This window comes from Thunnus maccoyii, chromosome 8 (genome assembly GCF_910596095.1).
Source record: "Thunnus maccoyii chromosome 8, fThuMac1.1, whole genome shotgun sequence".
In the NCBI taxonomy this organism is placed as follows: domain Eukaryota; kingdom Metazoa; phylum Chordata; class Actinopteri; order Scombriformes; family Scombridae; genus Thunnus; species Thunnus maccoyii.
The window spans coordinates 32,819,859-32,843,179 of NC_056540.1; the positions used below are offsets into that span (position 1 = coordinate 32,819,859).

General features: G+C 40.7%; 3 long non-coding RNA genes across 3 annotated transcripts; all 3 read left to right on the plus strand.

Annotated features, from left to right (window-relative positions):
* Nucleotides 1–238: 238 nt before the first annotated feature.
* Nucleotides 239–4,143, plus strand: LOC121902532. Its single transcript, XR_006097579.1, has 3 exons — nucleotides 239–622; nucleotides 1,302–1,429; nucleotides 1,728–4,143. It is a non-coding gene; the product is annotated as an uncharacterized LOC121902532 (long non-coding RNA).
* A 35-nt stretch (nucleotides 4,144–4,178) lies between these two features.
* On the plus strand, nucleotides 4,179–11,548 carry LOC121902531. The gene is made up of 3 exons (XR_006097578.1): nucleotides 4,179–4,398; nucleotides 10,724–11,164; nucleotides 11,268–11,548. It is a non-coding gene; the product is annotated as an uncharacterized LOC121902531 (long non-coding RNA).
* Nucleotides 11,549–16,951: 5,403 nt separating this feature from the next.
* Nucleotides 16,952–21,029, plus strand: LOC121901301. Its single transcript, XR_006097236.1, has 3 exons — nucleotides 16,952–19,797; nucleotides 20,599–20,667; nucleotides 20,930–21,029. It is a non-coding gene; the product is annotated as an uncharacterized LOC121901301 (long non-coding RNA).
* The last annotated feature ends 2,292 nt before the right edge of the window (nucleotides 21,030–23,321 follow it).

Here is a 23,321-nt window from a genome sequence, read left to right on the forward strand (position 1 = left end):
AAATCAATACTCAATAATCAATACTCACCTCACCAGAACTGCTTTTAATGTGTGGTTAATGATATGTGTCATATGTTTTTGGTCTACAATATATGCTTTTAGCGTTGTTTTTCTACAATCATTTCAATTTATGTAAAGTGTCTTTGAGTACCCTGAAAAGCTCTCTATAAATAAAATGTATCATCATTATTATTATTGTTATTATTATTATTATTATTATTATTATTAAATGGGAATACTGAATGAGGAAAAACACCTCTCTATGATGATGGTCAGTAAAAAGGAAACATTTTGCACCAAAGAGATAACATTACACCCAACAGGTAACACTTTGAACCTAACAAGTAACATTTTGAACCAAGCGGGTAACATTTCAAACCCAGCTGATAACATTTTATACCCAACAGGAAGCATTCTGGACCTTTTTGTTCCGCTCAGCTGCCATCACAGGACTCCTCTCATCCTGGAGATCAGAGATCAATGCCTCATTCATCGCCGTCACTTTGTTTTCCTGTAATAAACCTGCTGCGTGTCTCTTTCCCCTTCGATCCTCCGCTCGGTCAGACACACTCTGGCTTGTATGTTAATAATCGTAGAGCTCAGTAGGATGGACGGATAACAGGTGAGCGGAGATAAAGTATCTGAGCTGGACCTCAGATTCAGAATCAAAGTGCGCTGCATTCATAAAAAAAGATAAAGGTCTCTTCATTACAAGATAGTTTTGATACATATCTTGAAATTACGAGTCATAATGATGAGAAATCCTTTTTTTCCCCGACCGTGGTCGATGCATTGTGCTTCTGTAGATTCAGTCCAGTTTAATTCACTTCTTTTCCTTAAACCTTCACACCTTAACGGCCTAAAAGAAACTCTTTTACTAAGTTGTAGATATAAGTCCTGCTCTTCTTTTACAGTTTTCCTCAGTTGCTTCTCGTTCAGTGTCGGTGAAAACATGTAGGACAAGAATCCTTAAAACAACCTTAAAATCACACGTTATGGCCTTGTAATGTTGTTCAGCTGCCTCCTTTCCCCATTTTAGTCTCTTTATTTTCTCTTAAATACATTTTTCCTCCTCTATACTCTCTATTTCTCTTCCATCTTTCTTTCTCTTGCCCCATTTTATCTTCTTTTCCTCTTGTTCACTTCCAGTCTCTCCTTTTTTTTCCCCTCACTGTTATCTTTTCCCCTCTTCCTCTCCATCTGCCAAATCTCCTCTTGTAATGTCTCGCTGTTTTTCGACTTTTCTCTCTAATCCCCTTCGTTTTTTGTTTTTTTTTCCCATTCCCCGCGTTTACATGAAGGTTGTTGCTTGATGACTCAGACCTCCCACCTTCTCTTCCTCTACTCCCCATCCATCTGTACGTCTCATCTGTTCCCTCCGATCCTCTACAACATATTACATGACCCGTCTTTGGGAGAAAAAAAAAAGGTAAAAAGAAAATCTACACGTGTGTTTAAAAAAAAAAAAAAGGGAAGGGGAAAAAAGCTGGCTCTGAATCACGCAGCATGTCGAGGCGGGTTTCCAGAAGCAAGAAGTCCTCAGAGAGAAAACAAAAAAAAAAAATGATCACAGCAGGTGCACTAAAGTGTTTTTCAGGGGGTAGTGGGAGAATATTTTTGGCTCAAATGAAATATCTCTATTTCCCCCTTGGAAGCTAGAAGAAAAGATAAAAAAACAAAAAAGACAATGAGCCTCTCTCTCTCTCTCTCTCTCTCTCTCTCGCTAGCTCGCTCGCTCGCTCTCATCCCGACAGGAAACACACAGCTGTAGAGTTTAAGAAGCAGGAGGAGGATGATGGAAATACAGTCGTCGTGTTTTGGCGTTAATGCCTCGACTCTTCGGGGAACGACAGATGAGCAGCTGAAACAAAACTCCCCACGGCAACACACACACACACACACACACACACAAACACACACAAACAGAAGGAGAGCAGGTGGAGGAACACACACACACAATCACACAATCACACAACTCTCAGAGAACATGAAGTGGTTTTTCTTCCTGACTAGATGCAGATGCAGAAGATATTCATACATAACTAAATAGATAGTCTTTGTGTTTCTGTTGCTTCTCACAAACCGATGACGTGATTTTGTGCACATTCGCAGTTGCTTCTGATTGTGTTTCTTCTGATTTTTCACTGTAAGAAATGACTGTTTGACCAAAGTTCTGTGTTTTACAAAAGAAACTTGTGCTACTTTAATGAATCCCGAGATCGAAGGCGAGCAAGCATTTAAGAGTTTGTCACAGTTTCTCCTCTTTCCTCGTCCACTGAGTCTTTAGATGACACTTACATATAACATACGTATCTTACAACCGGCGCAAAGTGGCGCCAAGCGTGACTCAAGTGTCTTTGCTAGTTTGAGACTAACGCAGTAGTCATTTTCCCGTCCAGCGGCCATGTTGTTTAAATAGCAAATACACTTGCGACTGTTATCAAGACAGTAATATGCGAATACATAGACGGGTGCACAACATGTTTACACTCACACATGGAAATATACAATGTGAAAGATTATTATTGTGTACATCAACAACCATGTAATAATCGTTAGTCATATTATTTATCAGAAGTAGCTAATCACAGTGATGATGGATGAAATCGTCTAATTATGTGACCAAATTGTGGCAACATGTAAGTATTTAAACAGACTCGTCAGGTTGAAGGTGTCTGTCAAGACCCAGCAAACAGATTTCAACAACAGATCAGACACGGATCGACTTTCCTGCTGCATCAATACATGAAGACATGAGGAAATAAATGAGGTGAAAACAATGATTAAACTATAGAAGGAAAGAACTCTGGACAGCTAATAACTGCTGCCAGCAGCAGGATCAGCACCTTGGAGAGCTCTTCAAGTCCTGACAACTGTATTAAACAAATATTCTTTAACATCTTGTGACGCTAACTGCATATAAATACATCAAAGAGTTAGCATGCTAAAACCCACGGCTATCAAATAATCCCTCTCCACCAGAAGTTGCCACTGTGAAAATAAAATTATAATCTAGTGTAATACTGATAAACCTCTGCTCTACATTATATCATGGATTTATTGACCCATCAGATCAGAGGGTGGATCTGCTGGTTATTCTCAGCTCTCGGCGAGTGAACAACAGGTGATCAGGCTTCAGCAGTAAAAACTCCCAGATTTTGGAATAATCTGCCTGTTGAGATTAAACAGGCTTGTTTGTTTTTGCATTTGCCGTCATTTATTTGCTTTTTTTGCGAAGCACTTTGTAACTTTGGTAAAAAAAAAAAGTGCTACATAAAAACATAAAGATAGTTTAGCAGAGGCAGCATTCATCATTATCCTCTGTCAACATTAAAGCACGTTTTATTTAATTTATGGATTGTTAACTAACGTCAAATCTTTCTGATTGATCTTTTCACTTGGATGAATAAAGACGTCGAGGTTCCTGCTTGCTCGTTGGACCGGTGGAGTTTTTAAAGGCGTCTCCGGCTGAAACACTGCAACTGAAAACTTTTCTCCAGACTTGTTTTGTTTCTGTCGTTTCTGTCGGCCTTCGATGCGTTATTTATAAATGAGCTCCGACGAGCGGCAGCGTGTCCTGCCGATCTCGCCGTTAACTTCTGGTTCTGGCCTCGTTACTTCCACTCGACACACGGCGGTTTGTTTGCAGTTTAGTGTCCGCTCTGTTATCTTCTTGTACTTGTTAGATGCAATTTCATTTTATCTGCTTCCCTTTATTTCTCATCTCCTTCGCCTCCGCCAACTCATCATTACAGATATTACCGTCTGCCTCGTGTTTGTTGTTGTTGTGTGGCGTTACGATTCCGTGTCGAGGTGAAGAGATGTTTCTGACGTGAAGTCGTCATTATCCCGCTTTAACTAACACCGACAGGCGGGGATTAGGGTTCACCAGCACCTTTCATTTCCCTGTGATTGACTGTCAGATACGCGGTTTATTTCAAAAAAATCGAATGACTTAACTGAAGCCTTTGAGCCGCAGAAGCTCCACACAAATCAAATCATCCAGTCAAAAGGAAGTCGGACGTCTGTTCCGTCTTATTTCTGTTGTTGTTGCCCTAATGATCAGGCTGCTCGGGGCTTCTAACGTTCACACATTTTCTCTGTGAGAAACGCCAAATTTTTCCTCTTCAAAGATGCAGAGGAACTGGGGGGTGGGGGGTGGGGGGGGGGGACGAACAATGAACATTTTCAACTTTAACCGCCTGGTCTCTTCCTTTCGTCCTTTCTCTCCTCCACTTCCTGCCAGAAGAGAAGAGAAGATCTCAAAGACACGTCTCGGTAATGAGCGCGTCCCGAGGGGAGGAGCGGACACGCTGTTATGTTTCTGAATAGATGCTTAATGCACTTTCATCTTAACAAGGCGCCATAACGGATGAGGCTGCGACCTAAAACGGACAGGTAATCAATCAGTCATTCAGTAATCAATCAAACATCCTGTGTGCGATTAAAGCAGGCTGAGAACGTTTACAGCATGTTTACAGCTGCTCTCTTTGTTGTCATTCGTCTTTCTTTTTTACTTCTTCTTCTTCTCCTTTCCTGCTTGTTTTCCATCTCATTTTCTCTCTTCTTCTTACTCTTGAGTTTTTCTCCTCTTTCAGCTTTTACTTCCTGGAACAAAGAAACCGAGTCAGTAGCAATCAAGTCAAGTGACGCATTAGATTCAAGTATCTTTTGAAAAGTTAGGAATTATGTAACAAAACTGAACATGAAAGGAAAAATAATTTACTAGCAAGATAGAATTAAAGATGCTAAATTAAAGCTGCAAGCAGCGTTGAACGGGCCTTCGCACCCTTGCGCACAGCAGGCCGTGGCGCAGTCACCTAAGCTTCTGGGAACCAAGAAAACGTTTGGAGATGATCAGTGTGAGAGTCTTTAGACACACAATACTAACCAGTGTCTCTCTGTGAGCCCACCCCTCTGTTCACAAACAATTATGGGTAATTATAGATTATGAAATCAAAATATTGTTCACCTTAATCAATAATTCAGGCACCAACTGTAGGATCTGCAAGGAACACAGTTGCTATAATTATCAATTATCAATAATAAATAATTATAACAATTAACAGAATTATTAATATGAACTAACAAATACGGAGCACCACCCGGAAACCGGGACTAATAACCGAACAAGGTAATCTCATAAATGGGAGTTCACCTAGAATGTTCATATCTGAGAGATATCAACATTCAAGGGTAAACAAAGAACGGTTGAATTCGAGCTCTGACTCCTTCAATCAGCCACTTTTCACAATATGTTACCAATAATGACAAAAGAACTTCTCTTTAAAGATATAACAGTGTTTATGAAACTTAGCAAAATTAACAAAGTTAACAAATGCTTCATTCAATAAATAGCTATTCTAAAATCTAATTCTACCAAACAAAACACAAACAGCTTTGCACAGGGTTGGACACTTGCAGGTTGGACACTTTTGTCCGACGTTATCTGACCATCAGATGTGCAAAACGATGTCGGTGCGTGTATCTGTGCGCGCGTGAGTGTGGTGTTAGTCACAAGAGAGGGAGGAGGGAAAGCGATCGTGAGAGAGAGAGAGAAGCGGTTCTTTTTCCACAGAGAGCGCACGTATGGACGGCAGTCTGTAACGCACGTTGTCTGGTTTCAGATCGACAAATCAGTTTACTTTCTCACTCACGGCAGCACAAACACAGTAGTCCCGAGCGGGACAAACACAAAATAGTCTAGCGTGGTGAACACAACTAACAGGCAGCAAACAGGCAGCAGCGGAGCGTTAACTGCAGCATGACCGAAAGAAGCACAACCAGTTAGCCTCTGCTAGCCTCTCAGCTAACCCCGGCTCCCCGTTTAGATCCAAACGGAGCACCGAGTCCCGATTTGTTATTTAGGTTAAAGCGGAGAACAGGCAGCAGCGGAGCGTTAACTGCAGCATGACCGGAAAGAAGCACAACCAGTTAGCCTCTGCTAGCCTCTTAGCTAACCCTGGCTATCTGTTTAGATCCAACCGGAGCACCGAGCCCCGATATGTTATTTAGGTTAAGGTGGAGAGAACCAGCGGGTCTGTCGGCCAGCTGAGTAAGTGAAACCTACGGAAAAAACACCGTGACCATCACGGTAAAACAGTACGTAGAGAACTGCTGTGTTCAGCTGCACAGATAGGAAATCCCTCGGCTGACAGGATGTACCACTCTGTGCGGGAAAATATTTTACCCTCCTATTTCTGGTTTATAACAATGATTGACAACCAGAATATTAGGTGCATTACTGCCACCCTCCGCTTCAGGCTGTGAACCAATGATTAAATCCTACACATTATTCCTGTCTGTCTAATAAACTACATAACGAACCTGCTGCTCCACCCATCCCTCCCCCCCATTCTCTCTCTCTCCCTCTCAACTGCAGAGAAGGATATTAGTGTACTCTACTTGTGAAATATCCTCATAAATCCCATAACTTTGGCCAAATTCTACATAAAAATTACATTTTTTTGTAGGAATTTTCGTCGCGAATCCATTGATACAGGTTTGAAAGTGGTCGGACTTATAGTTTAGACACCAGATGCCCCAGTTTGGCACAAAGTCCATGCCCAGAGATTGCCTCCCCATTGGTTTACATTGTAAGGTGTAATGTCGCACTCCAACTTTCAGGGCTTACTAAATCTAAACCGTTCGAGTTATTACAAAGTTTTTAATAACTTTTGCTCAACACAGTGTGATAAGTTAAGTATTAAAGTTTGAAGCCGATACCATTAATGCCCTAGGAGGAGATAGCGTTTATTCAAGGTCCAAAATTGGCACAAAATCATATTTTGAAATTGAGATTGCGGACAATGATGAGATACATAAACGCGAAAAATGACCACTTTTATCAAGATGGCCGACTTCCTGTAGGACTTACAATACGGCTCCAAGAGGCTTTTTTGTGCGTCTTCACATGATACATAAGCCTCCCGAATTTCTTTTTCCTAGGTTAATCTGGAAGGCGGGGCTACAATTTTGAAAATTTCAAGGGGGCGCTGTTAAATTAAGGATTGAAGTGGCGTATTAATAAAGAATAATAATAAAGAAACAAACGCACGAAAAACAATAGGGTCTTCGCCCTTTGGGCTCAGGCCCTAATAAGACTGTAGAAGAAGAAGAAATGCTCATTGAGTGAATGAGTAGAAAAGCTGAGATAAGCCTCTATTTTCTGGATGCCGATGGAACATTTCTTACACTAATTATTTCAGTTATAAAATTCAGAAAGACGGCATTATTTCACTCGGCAGTCATGACAGGGTCACTTTCTACTGTCTACTAGTTTTAATGTAGAGAACGAGACTGTCCTCTCAAATAAATACAACAACGACACAATATGTCGATATTAGGATTCTAGCCGTTTCTAGGATTAGACCTTTAGGGGGCTCAACCCCTGATGAGAATGTGACGTCCATAAAGTGCTGCTCCCTGATAACTCACTCATTTCACTGGATAACAATTAATACATTCATATTTTTCTGAAAGTGATATTTTAATTTACAACAATAATACTTTTAATGAATTACTAGTAAGCAACATGTGTTTTACACCACAAAATATATTAAGTTCAGTTAGATACAACGTTTCCTTTAGAAGCAACCTAATCAGTGTGGTGCTGACTTTCAATTTACAAGCATTTAAGCCCTAAGCAATGTAATAATAATTTATTATTATTATTATTATTATTATTATTATTATTATTATTATTATTATTATTATTTTAGGGGTGCTTAGATGAAATCTAGGTGGACTTTGCGACATGAGGCCACTGTTAGTTTTCAACCGCGAGTCGGGACAGTTTTTTAAAAATCGTAACTACAATCGTGCTCTAACCCTTAACCCCGTGGTTATTATTGTAGCCATGACAACAAAGGTGGCTTAATTTTAAGGAAGTAGTAACTTTAATTCACCTTATGTTTCTCTAACCTTAACAAAGTGATCATTTGAACCCAAACCATCATCTTTAAACCCAACCAGACCTGAACCACAGCGCTGCCACATCATTAAACATCATTATTGATCAACAGTGATGAGTAACAGACGGATGATGTCGTCCTGCTGATCACTACCGATAGAGACGCCAGATTAGAAAACGCTGCTATGTGCCGTTGTGGAGTCACATGATCAAACCACAGATCTGCTCATTTAATTCATTGAACTTGTTGCAGAGATTCATTACTGACATTTTTCTCACTTTAGGAAGTAAAACGTTTTAACACACAGCTAAGACTATATTTGTGTAAATGTCCAGATCACATCTAGTGAACAGAGAACTATCCATCACACTTCATTTGTGATTTAGTGGATTGAGTTGCTAACTGTGATAACATTATGTAGAGATGTCTGATATACTAGGTAGACAAAACAACATGATGACTCAAAGTGTTTGTGTTCTGTACTGCCGAGTCTGGCTGTGAGTATGGATGTTATTCTTGGAAGTATTTAATCAAAGGGAAGATGAGTGCACACTGATGATTTTATTGTATAACCGACGTTTCTACCACATTTGTTCTTTCTGAAGGCGAGTGTCCGATACAGCCTTTAAATATACAAACATCTCACACCTGATACTAATCCAAAATCAGGTCATCAAGTTACCAGGATACACCTGAGTTCATCACTAGAACAATGAAAAAACTTTAGAGAACTCAACATTTCAATCCATATTTATTTTTTGATACAAAGAAACACATCACAGAGACTTTATCTAACAGTCAGAACAAAGAATTTATTGTTAAACGATACAGTAAAGTTCATTACCACATAAGGCTGCTCTGCAGATCTCTGTGGAAACTTTCACTGTTATAATCTGTTATTTTCTACATCTAGCAGGTCCAGACTTTACATGTGTGTTTTCTATTGTGTTCCTACAGGTTCAGTATGTGCTCTGGTTACTGTGTTCAGTGGTTTAACTGGTAACTTCCAGGTACTTGTCCAGTAGGGAAGTCTACACTGGTTTACATTATCAAGTCAATATTTTAAATTTTGACTTGAGAAAAACAGAAAAAAAGCCTTTTCTGTCATTTTTAAAGCTCTTGGCTAATAATTGTCTAACAATGGGAAAGCACTATATGTTTGAGACCTTATTGTGTTTACTCCTGTTCTTATACTTTTATCACTTTATCCCTATTTCTTATTTGCATGTTTAAATTTGAAAAGTTGTCTTAATGTTTGTTTTTGTTTTGTGACATTTTATTCTTATCTTATATACAAAAAAGAGTGTTTTGCTCTCATTGGAGCATCCTGTGTGAATAAAGGTTGAATTATATAACCTCGACGGACTGTGTCACCCCGATGGTCCCGGTTCTTCCTCCGCAGGCTGCACTTCACTCAGCTGCCCGTCAGACCCGCTGCTTCTTCCCGCTTTAACCTGAATAACAAACCGGGGCTCGATGCTCCGGTTGGAGTGAAGTGCAGCCAGCGGAGGAAACACCGGGACCGTCGGCGTGAAACAGTCCGTTGGGGAACCGCTATGTTCGGCTGCACAGATAGGAAACACTTCAGCTGCCAGGGTGTACCACTCTGTTTCTGTCTTTTTGGTTTATAATGTCGGTTGGCAACCAGCGTATTAGGTGCATTACCACCACCTTCTGCTCCGGAGCGTGGACCAGAGATTAAATCCTACACATTAATCCTGTCTGTCTAATGAACTCAAAGAAAACTCTACTGCTGCTCCAACTGGGCAGGTTCATTAAAGTTTTAATGCTGAGCTCCTGAACTCCAGCCTTCCTAAGCTCTTCCTTCATATATTGTCTTTCTTCATTATACTTAGTACAATCTATGCTTGCATGCAATATGGTCTGGGAGAGTTGGAAATAGAAAGTTGGAAATTTTGGCATATCAGCAAAAAATCCAGTATCGTGCATCCCTAATTTGGATTATATATATTAGTGCACACAGTGCTGCTTTGCTCTGATGAGGAAGGTCCAGATGTGCAGTGACCAAGCTGAAGACAACATGTGTGTTTTCTATCATCTTCCTGCAGAGAGAAACAAACGGTGAAAAGCATGAGAGTCTCTCGTCTAAACATCACTCTGAGAATATTTAGCCGGTTATGATGATTTCACACTCAGAGATGTTTGACAAATACAGGCCTTGATTTTCCTTTATTCCAGCTGTCATGTTTTGGGCATTGAGAGTCAAACAGGTGTATGAATATTACAGAATCAGACAGCTGTAGCTCTTTGTTTTTGTTAACGCAGCGATGGCCGTTGTCTCCAAAGAGCGCTTAAAGAAAAAAAAAAGAAAAAGAATCACGACGCTTTGAACTGGTTTCACTTTCAAAAATCAGTCTCTTTTGTGGACTGTAGCGTTCTGACGGAGCAAATTATCAACAGCAACACAACAACCTCCGTCTGAGCATCACAAACATTTCCATTTCCCATTTTCCTCTCATCTTCCTGTGTCTCACAGCTTCCACGGCTCTCAAAACAATCAGCTTCAATCACTCTTTTTTTTCCCCCCCTTACTGTCGAGAATTTTAACAAATTGTGCCCTTTTTGATGATTGCCTAATTATATTCCCTTTCATTTCTGTTGCATATCTAATTCAACAACTCCTTCATCTTTTCCTCTTCTGGCAACATGTGCCTCTGTTCTGCCTGTCAGCCCGCCATCGACATCAGGACACGTCTGATTTTTATTGGCTGAACACAGATTCGGTTCGATATGCTTGTCTCGGAGCTGCAGCTCCTCTAAAGCCTGTCTTGTTTGTTGTTTTCTTTCAGCTGAACATGTGGCTCTTTAATTCCTGTCACCTTCCCGTTTCTCTGGCCGGGTTCTCCAGCGTCGCCTCTTTCTCCTTCAGATTATTCAGAAGGAGTCCGGAGAAACCGGGAGCTCAACTTGTCATCTGCATGAATGCACAGATCCCACCTTAAATTCTGTGGCCTGGGGAAATTTACATGAAGACTTTGTCCAATTATTCTCTCCCTGGCAATATGAACAGTGTGAGCGTCACGCATGGTCGGCCCGCTGGTGTCAGAGCGCACCTTCTTTCTCCCTGTCGATTTACAGAGCTGCTCTACAGGCCAAACAGGTATTCAGCCTCCAACGACGACCGCGACGGCGCTGTCACACAGCAGAATGTGATATTTGGTCTGGAAACACTTCACCTCCTGAAATCAACAGGATTAAACACCATATTGTTTTACACCATATGGCCAAAAGTATGTGGACACAAAAACATTCCACCTAAATGTGTTATAACGTGATTGTGACACTATATTCATTAATCTGCTGCTATAACAGCCTCCACTCTTCTGTTTTCAGGCTTCCCAGCTGATGTTTTCACCCGGCTGCAGGGATTCGGCTCGCAGTCGGTGTTCCAGTTCATCCCAAAGGTGTCGGATGAGGTCAAGTTCTTCCTCACCAAATTGGGAAAACCATTTCTTTATGGATCTAACAAACAGCCAAAGACGTCAGTAGCCCAGTTTTTCAAAGCCTTGCTAACTCGTCTTCTTCTATTGTAGAAGGTTCTTGAAAAATGAGTAAAACTTTCTACAGAAAACACTGAAACGCAATTAAGTTTGTTAATAAAACTGTTTTCTTTATTCGTTCACCTCTTTAAATTTTGACAAATTGTGATTTCGAACCATGCAAACGTTTTAAAAACTACAGACTTTCTAACCTCCCACCAACATATGACATTATATCCATCATGCAAACATCAAACTGAAGGATTCCTTCAAATCTTTTCATTGACTGTATTGGCTTAATATGCAAACATGTCTAAGAACATGTTCTCACTTTATTGTTATGATGGGTTATTGAGAGTAGCTTAAGGGGCAATTTTATGGCAATTTTACCCTTTTTTAAAAAATTAAATCAGCCATGAAGTCTGCAAAATTTCACTCAATAATAACTCAGAATCACCTCAGCGAGTTGCTTTAGTGTTCGGTGGCGTACTGCCAGCTCACAATCTGCTGACTGGTTCTTCTGCTCCTCAAACAGTGGCCTGATTGGCCTATCAATTAGATGCCTGACATGAACTTTCTTTATCAATATCAGAACTACAACTGATATCTGTAAAACTCTCAGTTGTATGACGTGTTTCTCCTACACTGATCATTATATTTCTATCATCTGTCAGCAGTAAACTGCTCCTCATGTAAACATTCTAAATATATTAATAAATGAGTCTCTATTTACAGGCTGATATTTGGATTCTCGGGCTCAGTCCGCTGGCGTCTGTTGTTGTTGTTGTTGGGTTTTTTTTTTGTTGTTTTTTTTTTTTTTTAAATATATGAAGCGTTACAGATTGGGAGCAGGTGATGCATCGTCTCACGGCTGTGAATCGGCGCAGCAGCGTTTTTCCACCTCGTTTATGATGACGCAGCTGCCGCCGGCTCGTATTTTTACACCTCATTTGAATCTGCAGGCATGAGACATTGTAAAACAGCATGAGGGCATTAATGACTCCTGTTATACACTTAAGAAAATACACACATATATTCTGATGACTCGTTGGTTCTTTGGTGCTGAGAGGGACGAGGAGCAAACTAAGCACATTTACTCCAATACAGTTGGGGGGTTTTGATAGTGTGAAGACAGAAATATTGTCCTTTTTACCTATATTTTTATTCCATCTATGCAAAATGATGGCATTTCTGAATAGCCTAACATGCCTGGGAGACACAAACAGAGGTTCTGCCATAAGTCTATAAATGAAAGAAATTAAAAACGAGCGAGAACACCCTATAGGGTTCAAAGGATTAATGGAGTATTTCTACATAGTGGTATTGATACTTTTACTTCTGAGATGTGAGAGAAGAGCAGGCAGCGGGAGTTAACCTTTCCCTGCAAAACACGTCTCTCCAGCAGCTTCAGGAACAAAAGGCCCGGCTGCGATCTGCTCTGAATTAATAATAAGAACAGAAAGCACTGATGGAAAAAAATGTAGCTTCAAATGGCTTCCAGCACAGCCGCCCACACCAGCGCTCTCTCTGCTCACCGCCAGCTTCCCCGACGATGAGCAGGAGGAAGCCGGACGGTGGACGCTATCGATCCTGCAGCCTAATTACAATGGAAACATATAATATAACGCATGCTGATCGAAACGTCCTGCCTGCTCTACCTCTCTACCTCTGACTCCGTCTGCAGCAGGTCCAAGTGTTCAGTTACTTAGCAACTGTCGCCATGGGGTTGGTTGTGGGGGCTACAGGGAGTCAGCGGTCAACAAGAGCGCTGTTGTTATTGTGAGAGACAAACACATGATCCTGGTTTCTACCACAGCACACAGAGAAATATCTCCTCCTCGATCAGTCAGAGGGTTCATCTCTCCAGAACGCATGAATAAAATACAGCCAATTATGGCTTCACTTCTTTCCAGTAACTTGTTTAAAGAAGAAATGTTCTCGGTGCTCCTCGGTAATCAAACTCCTGTTTCAGGACGGCATTTTAACCACCAGGAAATGTTGCGTGCACGCAAAACGGGGGGCTGAAACAGGCGTACATCTATAAAAACTTGATGGGAGAATGTGAACACCTGCACGTGAACCCTGACCCCTGCGTACAAACATTTTGGAGACAGGAAAGTGGCGACGCAGATGGTGAGTTGAAGCTTTATAATGAGCCTCTTCACACATTTAATGTCACTTCATATCACGTTAATTATAAATCTGCCTTATCATAAACATTCAAACCAGCAGTGTTACTTGTACTTGTAGTGAGCCATAACTTATATTTAAAAGTGTTCCTAATATTTTGCTCCCCCTCATGTCTATTTATGGAGTGGACAAAATATTGGGAACACCATTCAGTATGATGCACCCCAGTCCACCACCAGCACCTCCATAATAAACATAAAGTAGATTTATCACCTTTCTGACAATGTCAACAAAAACTGAAAATGTATAAACTTTGTAAATGTTGACTTTGTAGCAGAGCTGTTATGTTGGATTGCGTTAGATTGCAGAGGTGTTCCTAATGAAGTGAGTTATAAGACAAATCTTAAATCACAGTCCGCATATATTTCATCAGCGCCGTCACCACCATCATATCCCCCACCCCCCGGAGCGCAGAGGAGAGGACCGGACTGTATCATAACTAACTGATGAAATTATCATCATAGGTTGTAGAAATCCAAGATTACATCAAATAGCGTTAAAGAATCTCAGAGCAGAGCGTCAAGTTTTTAATTATATCTTCTTATACTGTGTATAAGTGTCACTAAATACGATTTTAGTTGTTATATAATTTTCGTGTGTAAAATCATGACCGTGCTGTCACTCTCTGCCTTCTCCAGTCACCTCACCAGCACATCTTCATGTGTAAATTAGCAAAGTCTGGAAATAAAGTCAGTCACAGCTCTAACGTTACACTCCATATCCTCATATCCTCATTATCAGTCCTGATCATAATGCAGGCTGAGTTCACCTTAACAAAACCAACATAAATTAAAAAAAACATGTTCACCTATCAAACTTCCATCTTGAAATGACATCCCAAGGTGGGGATACCACTGACTGACCATCATCACTCTGATTGATGTAAACTTATAAATTCTGCTGTGACACTGGTGCGTAATGGTTGTACTGGTCCTGCTAGAGGACTACATGAACGGAAGGATTAGCAAGGAACAAGTGTTCAGGGATCACAAAGATTTCCTGTTCCATGATGATGATGATGATTGACTAGTACGCTGATTTAGATTACATAGAGCCGTGGCCCCAGCATTAGACAGACCAACCCAACAGAACCACGTCATCCCAGTACAAATACAGGTTTCTGTCAACCAGCTGTTAACAGCTGGAATTAGCTGACAGGTATGTGTTTGATATGATTAACAATATATATATATAGTCGTGGCATTATTAACATGAGTTGTTGATACATCAGGTTTTCTTACACTGTAGGAAAACAGGCCAACATTAAAAGGCAATTTGCAGTAATCTCCTCTTTTCTACGTTAATCAAAAACATGTGAATTCAATTAATGTCCAAGTCACATGTGACTGAACATGGTCCTTCCAACTATAGTGGCAGGATGGCCTAACATGACTCCTTTATGCTGATGCATAGCAGTGTAGGGAACAGATTACATGCAGGCCCTGTGTAAGTTAATATTTAAAATTATTGTAGAAATTCCAACCATTCATGCCTGATGTATAATTACTCTTCCGTTATAACTTGCAGGTGACAGCGGATCCCCCTCTCAGGTGCTGGTTTCTTACTCTGTTTCCAGACCTGCAGACTGCAGAGGAAATGCGCTATAATGATGTTCACACTTGTGCGCCTTCAGTTGTGGAGCGTGTCATCATCCTCCTCAAATGCCGATGGCGGTCTTTAGTTGCCTCAGGTGGCAGACCTATGTAGATTATCAGGGCGTGTGGTGTTCTGCGCAATATCTCTCAGAGGACCAGCATTCCTCTCACTGCATTTTCTTTCGTTTGTGACCCTGCTGCTGTGGCCACCAAACAATTTTTAGCATCAAATTCCCTCTTTGTGTTTCCTCGGACAGTGTTTCCCTGTTGAGCTGCAGGTGGAAGTATAGTAACAAAAAGAGGGACTTTGGCACTAAAAAGACTGTAACGTTAAATATCTACTTGATTTGACTCATTTGGACGCTGAAGCTTCATATTAGCTTCAGATAAACAGAAGGAGTACTGTGGATTTTGTCTCCCATCTCTTCCATTGTAAGTGCATTATGGAGGGATCTTCTAATGGTCAGTATGAACAGGAGGAATGATTACAGCAAGAAAATGAACGCTTCCTAATGATATAATACATCTTGAGATACCGACACTCCTTATTTTGACAATTCCTGAAACAAGGTAATAAATGTGCCTTTCATAAATCAACATGTCAAGGTGGAACATGAGACTAGATGACTCGTTAAGATGGATTTTCTTTGGCAGTGACTCACAGCCACAAAGCCATATGCCTCTATTTATTGAAAACAACAATGACCAAACTGTTATTGCCACTAATATTTCTGTATTGTACAGTTGCAGCCTAACCGCTGACTTAAGCATCCAATTATTGTTTCTAATGAATCTCACCTTTTTTTCCTGCCAGCAGTGTTCATACGAGCACCCATCCAATCATTTATCTTTTGTCTGCTTGGTAAAAAAAAAAAAAGAAGCCTCCTGGAGGACATTATTTTCCGTTATTACAATATGAGGGATTATAATTGTCCTCCCGCAATTACCTTCTCTCCTCCAGAGGCTTTGTCACTGGGAATGATTGGCCTCTAATATTAACCCAAATGCATTTAATCAGCCGGTGCAGGTTCCTCATGCCGTATAATCACACTTGCAATTAAAAATGTATTACCTCTCTGCCTGTTAGGCCGGACAGAGCTGCCAGAGCGCCGGTCATCTCGGCCGGCCTGATTAGCTTTATTTTACTGTGGCGTTGCTAGCAGCCAGAGCCAGCACACTGTACTCTGCTCACACTGTTTAATCAAACATGCAAATGTACTGTACGGTTGGCGGCAGAGCAGAGAAATCAAAGACAGAATGAAAGCAGAGCAGAATCACTCCTCAGGCTCATGAATGGAGGTCAGGAAGCGTCACTTTGTCGAGTTAAATGAGGCCATGAGCGGGAACAGCTGAGTCACTGCGACAAAAAAAAAAAAAAGAAAAAGAAAATCCATGTGCAGAAGCCACTGATGTTCATATTCAGTCTTTGGGATTTTATTTGATTTGTTTCAAGTGTAGTTTTGTTTCAGGAATTTTTCAACGAGTGTCAATGAAACATAACAGTCAGCTGTTTGTCCAGAGGTTTTCAAGTCTCATATTTGTTGAGTCATGACTCAGTCAAATCTGAACACACAGACATGATACACATCATTTTATATTCAGTGAGGTATCATCATCTCTAATGTGAGTTGTAAATAAACCTCAATAAATCCACTCATGAACCCAAGAAGAAAGAGGCTTCAGGAATCATCACATTTTAAAGTTTTCTTCAGTATCAAAGTAACCCAGTGACAGTTGTCTGTACATCCATGGATACACTGCAAACAGGAGCTGCTAATAGCTACTTTTAATGGAGACTATTTGCCAAAATGTAAACAAATATAGGCTAAAAACTGGGCTGAAAGAGAACAGCAGTACCTGTCTGTAGATGACATTAAAGGGCGGGTCCCAGTAGTGTTACATATGTATTAAAATCTGAAAATTCAAATTTTGGTAAACATATATATGTTTTAGCATCAAAATGCCATTTTCCTAAGTCCTTCTAAAAACTTTTTCCCATGTGACCTGACAGGTTTCTGAATGATGACACCACGACATATAAACTGATATAAACCCCCCTAGCTCACCTAGCCAGAAGCCACAGCGCTCTACTGTTTTTTGCTAACAGCTAAGTGGGTGTTTCCATTTGAACAACTTAGACAAAAACAGAGATGAGGTCGTCCTTTAAAACAGTACATTTTATAAGCTTTTATAGGGTCTTGCTCGCCTGATGGTTTATTTTTTCTGTTGTCATATTGGTTGCAAAATAGATGTTGGTGTGATATCATCTCTGATGTGCTTCTTGAATAAATATCCATAAATTTTCTTAGTAATCACAGAAACAAAGATGCTCTCTGTAACGCCAGAACTTCCTTGAGAATCATCACATTTTAAAGTTTGCTTCAGTATCAAAGTAATCCAGTGATAGTTGTCTGTACATCCATGTTACGCTGCAGTTAATTTGGCATATTTTTAATGGAGACTATGTGCTAAAATGTAAACAAAGTGGCACAATGTCTGTGTTAGTTTAATTTAAGAACATAAAAGTACATCTGCTCTACAAGCTCCATGTTTATTACTGATAATGTTTTTATTTTTATATATTTTTTTAAATTAAATGGAGAAACTAGTCTTCTGCATTTTCTTAATGGACATATTGTAACTACTGTACTGCTGTACGTCCTCATTAGAGCGCCATTCTGCTGCCTGGTCAGTTTCTCTCTCTGCATCACAGCCTTTTAGCCTTTCCATTTCTCAGGAAGACAGTTTCCTTCCTTGTTTCCTGCCTGCTTAGTTTCCCATTTCCCTGTTTATCAGCTCCTCTCTTACTCACTCTGTTAGTTGTGACTTGTCCTTCAGCTGCTTTGTAGGATAACTCCCCTTGACTTAGTTCCCCCTGTTTTCCACCAATCTTGTCCTTCAGGCGCTCCCTGCTTTCACACCGAATGTGGCATTGTACAGAGCAGGGTCATTCTTTTAAATGGAGAGAGCAAGAACTGCTCTGACTATCAACCAAACTTTGCCACTAAAGTCTAATGGCATCCAATCCAATTTACACTTTGGATTCCCAGAGTTATATAACAGTTCTCTCCAATTGTGCTGGGACCTAGGTATCAGAAAGGACAGAAATTCCATATTGGAAAATTAATATTGTGATCACATGTTCAAATTCCAGGGTAGTCCATAGCCTCCTAGTTATCTATGTTTTAGGATGAGTAATGCTTTAGAGTGTAAACTACGATTAAAAAGAAGTAGTGCTGAACTGTAGAACGGTTAAAAAGACTTAAGGTCGTTAAAAACCAGCGTTCATCTGCGATGAGGAAACTTTAAAATATCAAGAATTGTAAACGGAGTTTGGCGTGTTTGTCGAAGCAACAGCACTGTGAAGAAACCACACAGCTGCTGAACTAATCCCAGTCACACTGTGAAGGAGTATCCAGAGATTGAGAGAAAAAGGCAGGGGGGTATGAAAAATGAAAACTAAATCATGTTTAACCCACACGGCTACACAAAAATCCCACTTGAAGCCCAGTTCAGTCCATAAAGGCTGCACTTATGGTCTGCCTTTACCCAGTTATTAGCCACCATACTGTGGCTAATAAGTGGAGACTCATGTGAGGACTAAGGACAAGTGCTCACATGTGCCCCACTGATATTACAATGAAAAACCTGCATGGTCCTACTGTATATGCAGCTTTTGGACAAATGCCTCACATCAATAACACATGTGGGGCCCAGATTGTTGCACTGGAATCAATATGAATGATGTCTCATTCTAGAAACAAGCTGATTTTTATTGGAAAATGGTGAAACAATCTTCCTCTATTGGCTTGTTTCCCAATATTAAGCCTTTAAGACAAAATCAAGCGGTCCTAACCATTTAAACACTGATGACCCAACATCTATATGACTATTAACCCTTTATTTGCCACTTCCTTTATCATATTTATTAAATTATTATAGTTACAATTGAATAAATGTAGTTTTTTGGGCATTTTAAGAGCAGAAAGCACAAATTTAGAGATTAAAAAGTCATTTGCTCACTCATTTAGTTAACTTTTCTTTAGTTAACTTTTCATTAGAAGCTAAGTCAATTAATTAGAAAATCTTAAATTCTTGTTGTTGTTAATAGGGCTACGAGTCTGATTATATCTGCACGGCTGATTGCGGATTTTATTGCAGTGAATGAGCCGCCTCAGACTCTACAAGCAGACTCCTGTGTGGTCAAACTGCTCACTGTTAATCACAGCAATAAGATAAGCATAATTGGATATCTGACTTCCCACAGCGTGTGAGTGCATGTACAGACAACATATTGATTTCCACTGTCTTCATAATTAAAATGATTTAGCTCCAGTAAAGAAACACTGTGGCTCTTATTGGCTCACCGATGTGATAATTATCATTTGTGTTAAGTTCTATAAGCACGCCGTTTCTGCCTCCAATAATCTCCCCCGCTGAACAAACACATCACTCTAAATCGTATCATCAGTCTCTGCTGGGGTTGAAATGTGACGCCTGCAACCTGCTGCTGGGATTTCTATTGGATCATGGTCATCAGCTTCCAGCAGCTGGCGGGCGGCCCACGGAGGAGGAGGAGGAGGAGAAGAAGAAGAAAAGGTTAGAGATGTTCATGTTGAGACACATGAAACTGTTAAATGAAGAAAATATAAGTTTGTTTTATCGCAATGCCAAATTTAACAGCTGGGGAAAGAACAAAGTTGGGACTGGTCCAGATTAAATGCAGTCTAATCCGGTTGGATCCTGTTTTGCTGCATGTGTCAAGGTCTCATTTCTAATAACCAAGTGGATTCAAAACAAGTTGAGAGCATAGACTGTATAATTTGGACGTAGTGAGGTGTGACATCATCTGTTGGTTTGCATCGGAGCCAGTTTGAAGCCCAGACTTTTCTATTCAGAGTCAGGACCTTCCCAGTAATGAGCGCAGAGTGTTGCCTTTCACGCTCTGGAAACACACCCTGCTACCTTGGACTGAAGCTAAAGTTTTAGCTAAACTGGACAGGTATCGTAGTCAGGTAACATTAAACTGTCAGTGAAATATATTAGTCCCTGAGCTGAAAAGACTTCACCCACACGGCAGACATCAAAGCGACTATAAGTCTTCAAATCTTATTAACAGAGCAATAATTTCCAAAATAACCACCAGCACTCTTAGTAGAGGGCCTGAATGTAGAGATTTGGACCATAATGACTCGTTGGGAGTCAGTTGGAGCATCTAGCAGCCGTCGGTGGCACTTTAAGCCACAGTAGCTGCCTCTCGGTTGAGACTGATGACTCTTCACCTGTGAACGCTGAGTTAGTGTTTGCGTATTTATTGGTGGGGAATCATACCGCTGCCAGTGTTTCTGTATTTGAGTTTGTTCAGGGAAGTCGCTCTAATTATCCTCCTTCCTGTTTCAGACTGGTTCCAACTGTCGTAGGGGTCCCATTTCTTTTTCTTGGAGATAAATATATGCACATGAGGCTCAGGTGAGTTTTCCACCAGTCTGTTCAAGATTAGACCTGAACTGTGTCCCCATGAGGTTCCTTACTAGGTGGAGAGAACCTCCAAACTGCTGGTTGGAGCCGATCTGATAATCTAGAAACAGTTGCCAGCTGCTTCCAGTTCATGGCTCTGCAGCTCCAACCAACCGGGAACCTACAATATTTAAACACACATACACAGCCCTGCCCTCAGTGTAATACTATACTACATATTAATGTTTATTATTGTCCTTTTTGTTTCCTTCAGTGTGGAGGAGACCGCAGCCTCTTCATCTTTCCTGTCAAACTGTTATTACTCAGATTTTCCTTTTCTTTATCAGTTTTCATGATGTTTATACAAATGCAAATAAATAAAATACACACAAAACGGCATATTCTCTCTGTGCACACAGCCATCCTTCATGCTTAAATATGATATATTACTCAGATTTTCACTTTTCACATTATAAATATTTGACAGCAGTGAAACAGTGTTGTGTATCATTTGAAATCTTTAAATACAGGTGCAGTTATGACCTATTTTTCTAAGCTGTATAAAAAAAAAACGTATTTTAGTCTGTAAAATCCAGCATTAAATTCATTATACTTTATACAGATTAACGTCTGCAGGTGTATGAACTCATTAACGACGATGAAACGACAGATTCATGCACTGACTGGCATTTGTAGAAGATCCCTGAACCAAGTGGGAGCTTCAGAGGAACAAATGGAGTCTTTTCTTCCACCCTGGCTGAGTTTTCTCTTGTATTAATCTCCTGCTGTCCTCTCCCTCGTCACAGTCTGTGGTGTTTTTGTATTAACAAGCTCGTGTTAGCGAGGCCACTCAAGCAGCATCTGATCGTACGTGGCAGTCTGTAGTCTTATTTTTTTATTTATTTTTTTTTTCTGTAACTCTTTTCCATGAAGCAGAAAATGTGGGCCGCAGTGAGCCGAGAGCAGACGGCCATATCCTAATCAGTTGTGATAGTCTGGTAATTAATGGGATTTGTTAATTGGGTCTGTCCTCCCCGGGGACGTTTCTGGTGAATATTCATGGAACACTCAGCTAACCTTCCTCCTGCAGTCACTTGAACTTCAGCCGCCTCAAACATGTTGATTTTGTTTCCTGTCGCCATCATTTTTATCACCATGACAACAAATCCAGGCAATCAGCACCTCTTAAATGTTTAATACTGCACTACACGGGCAGATAATTCCCACAATGCTCCTCACTCTCAGGAAGCCAGGCCGCCGCCGCCGCAGCAGCGCCCGCATACAAGCTGGAGACTCATAATTACGTTGGCGACATCGACACAAGGTTCCAATCAGGTTTGTTTTCTCTTCAAACAAGGCGTCCCCCTCCGGTTTGGTGTCGTTGAGCTGACAGGTGGAGCCGCCGCCCGAGCATCGCTGCCTCCACACACACACACACACACACACACACACACACACACACAGTTAGCCTATTTGCTAACATGGCGCTGTCAGCAGCTACAGATGTAGCCGAGTCAAACACTGACACAGCGGTCACGAGGGAGAACTCATCAGTGTCAGGTTGTTTGTCTGGGACTGTGACGCGTTCAGGTGCTGCTGCGCTCTGACTGTATCCCAGCGTTTCCAACCTGGAGTGAGATTTTGATGACTAATTGGCCAAATCACATGACATAAATCATATCATGATAATTGCACTGTACATTGTCAGATACATTGTGCTTGATACAGACACATAAACTGACTATGCCACACCCACAATGAAGGATGAGAGAGCTGATCAATTAAATGAAACATACAGAAGCTGATGTTTAGAAAAAAAACCTTCAGCTTTATTCATAACAGTTTGTAATTCATAAATCATTAATACCCACTAAGAGGTTGTGCAGGAATGATGTAACAAAAAAACACATAATCAAATACTAGTTGGGTGTCACAAACAGACTGGGTGCCCAAGTATATTTAATACCGCAATACAGCCTATTTTGAGTGCTTTCTATTGTGTGCTCCAGCAGCAGACTTTGACTCTGTTACTGCCTCCATAGGTGGTTTGTATTTGTAGCAGCACGGTTCAATGGCTGCATGTTTAATGCTCATGATGAAAGACAACGTCTCATCTAGAGCAGGTCGGTTCCTGGTCTCGGTTTTGTTGAGGCTGATTTAATGTCGCTCCGAGTCGGCGTTTGAGTGCAGTAAACACAACACAAGCTGCGCCACCTTCCCCAGTCCTGGGAACTATAACACGGCTCTTCCACTCACTCAAGTGTGTCCATACCATGTCCATGCGGTGGAACTCCTCTTCCTCAGTCACATTGACCAAGGCGCTCTTGATGTCTGTGTCCTGCAGCATCTAGCGGTCCTGGTCCCTTGATCGTTGGAATGGAAGCAGGTGATCATAGCTGGACAAAGACAACTGGAACAAGGCAATAAATCAGAATTAAATAAATATTATAGTTATGAAATAACTAATTCCCTATCTGAGTATGAAAAGAAATGTTTCCAATGACAGATATCTCCCTATTTAATACCGTAGAGGATAGTCTTTAATATCCCATCACAGCCACTGCTGAAGCCTCTTTAAATCATGATTTATCTTTGATTTACTTTCTCACATTGTTTACAAGTATTGATATAGTAAAAATGAGAGTTCATTAACTAACCTTTGAGCA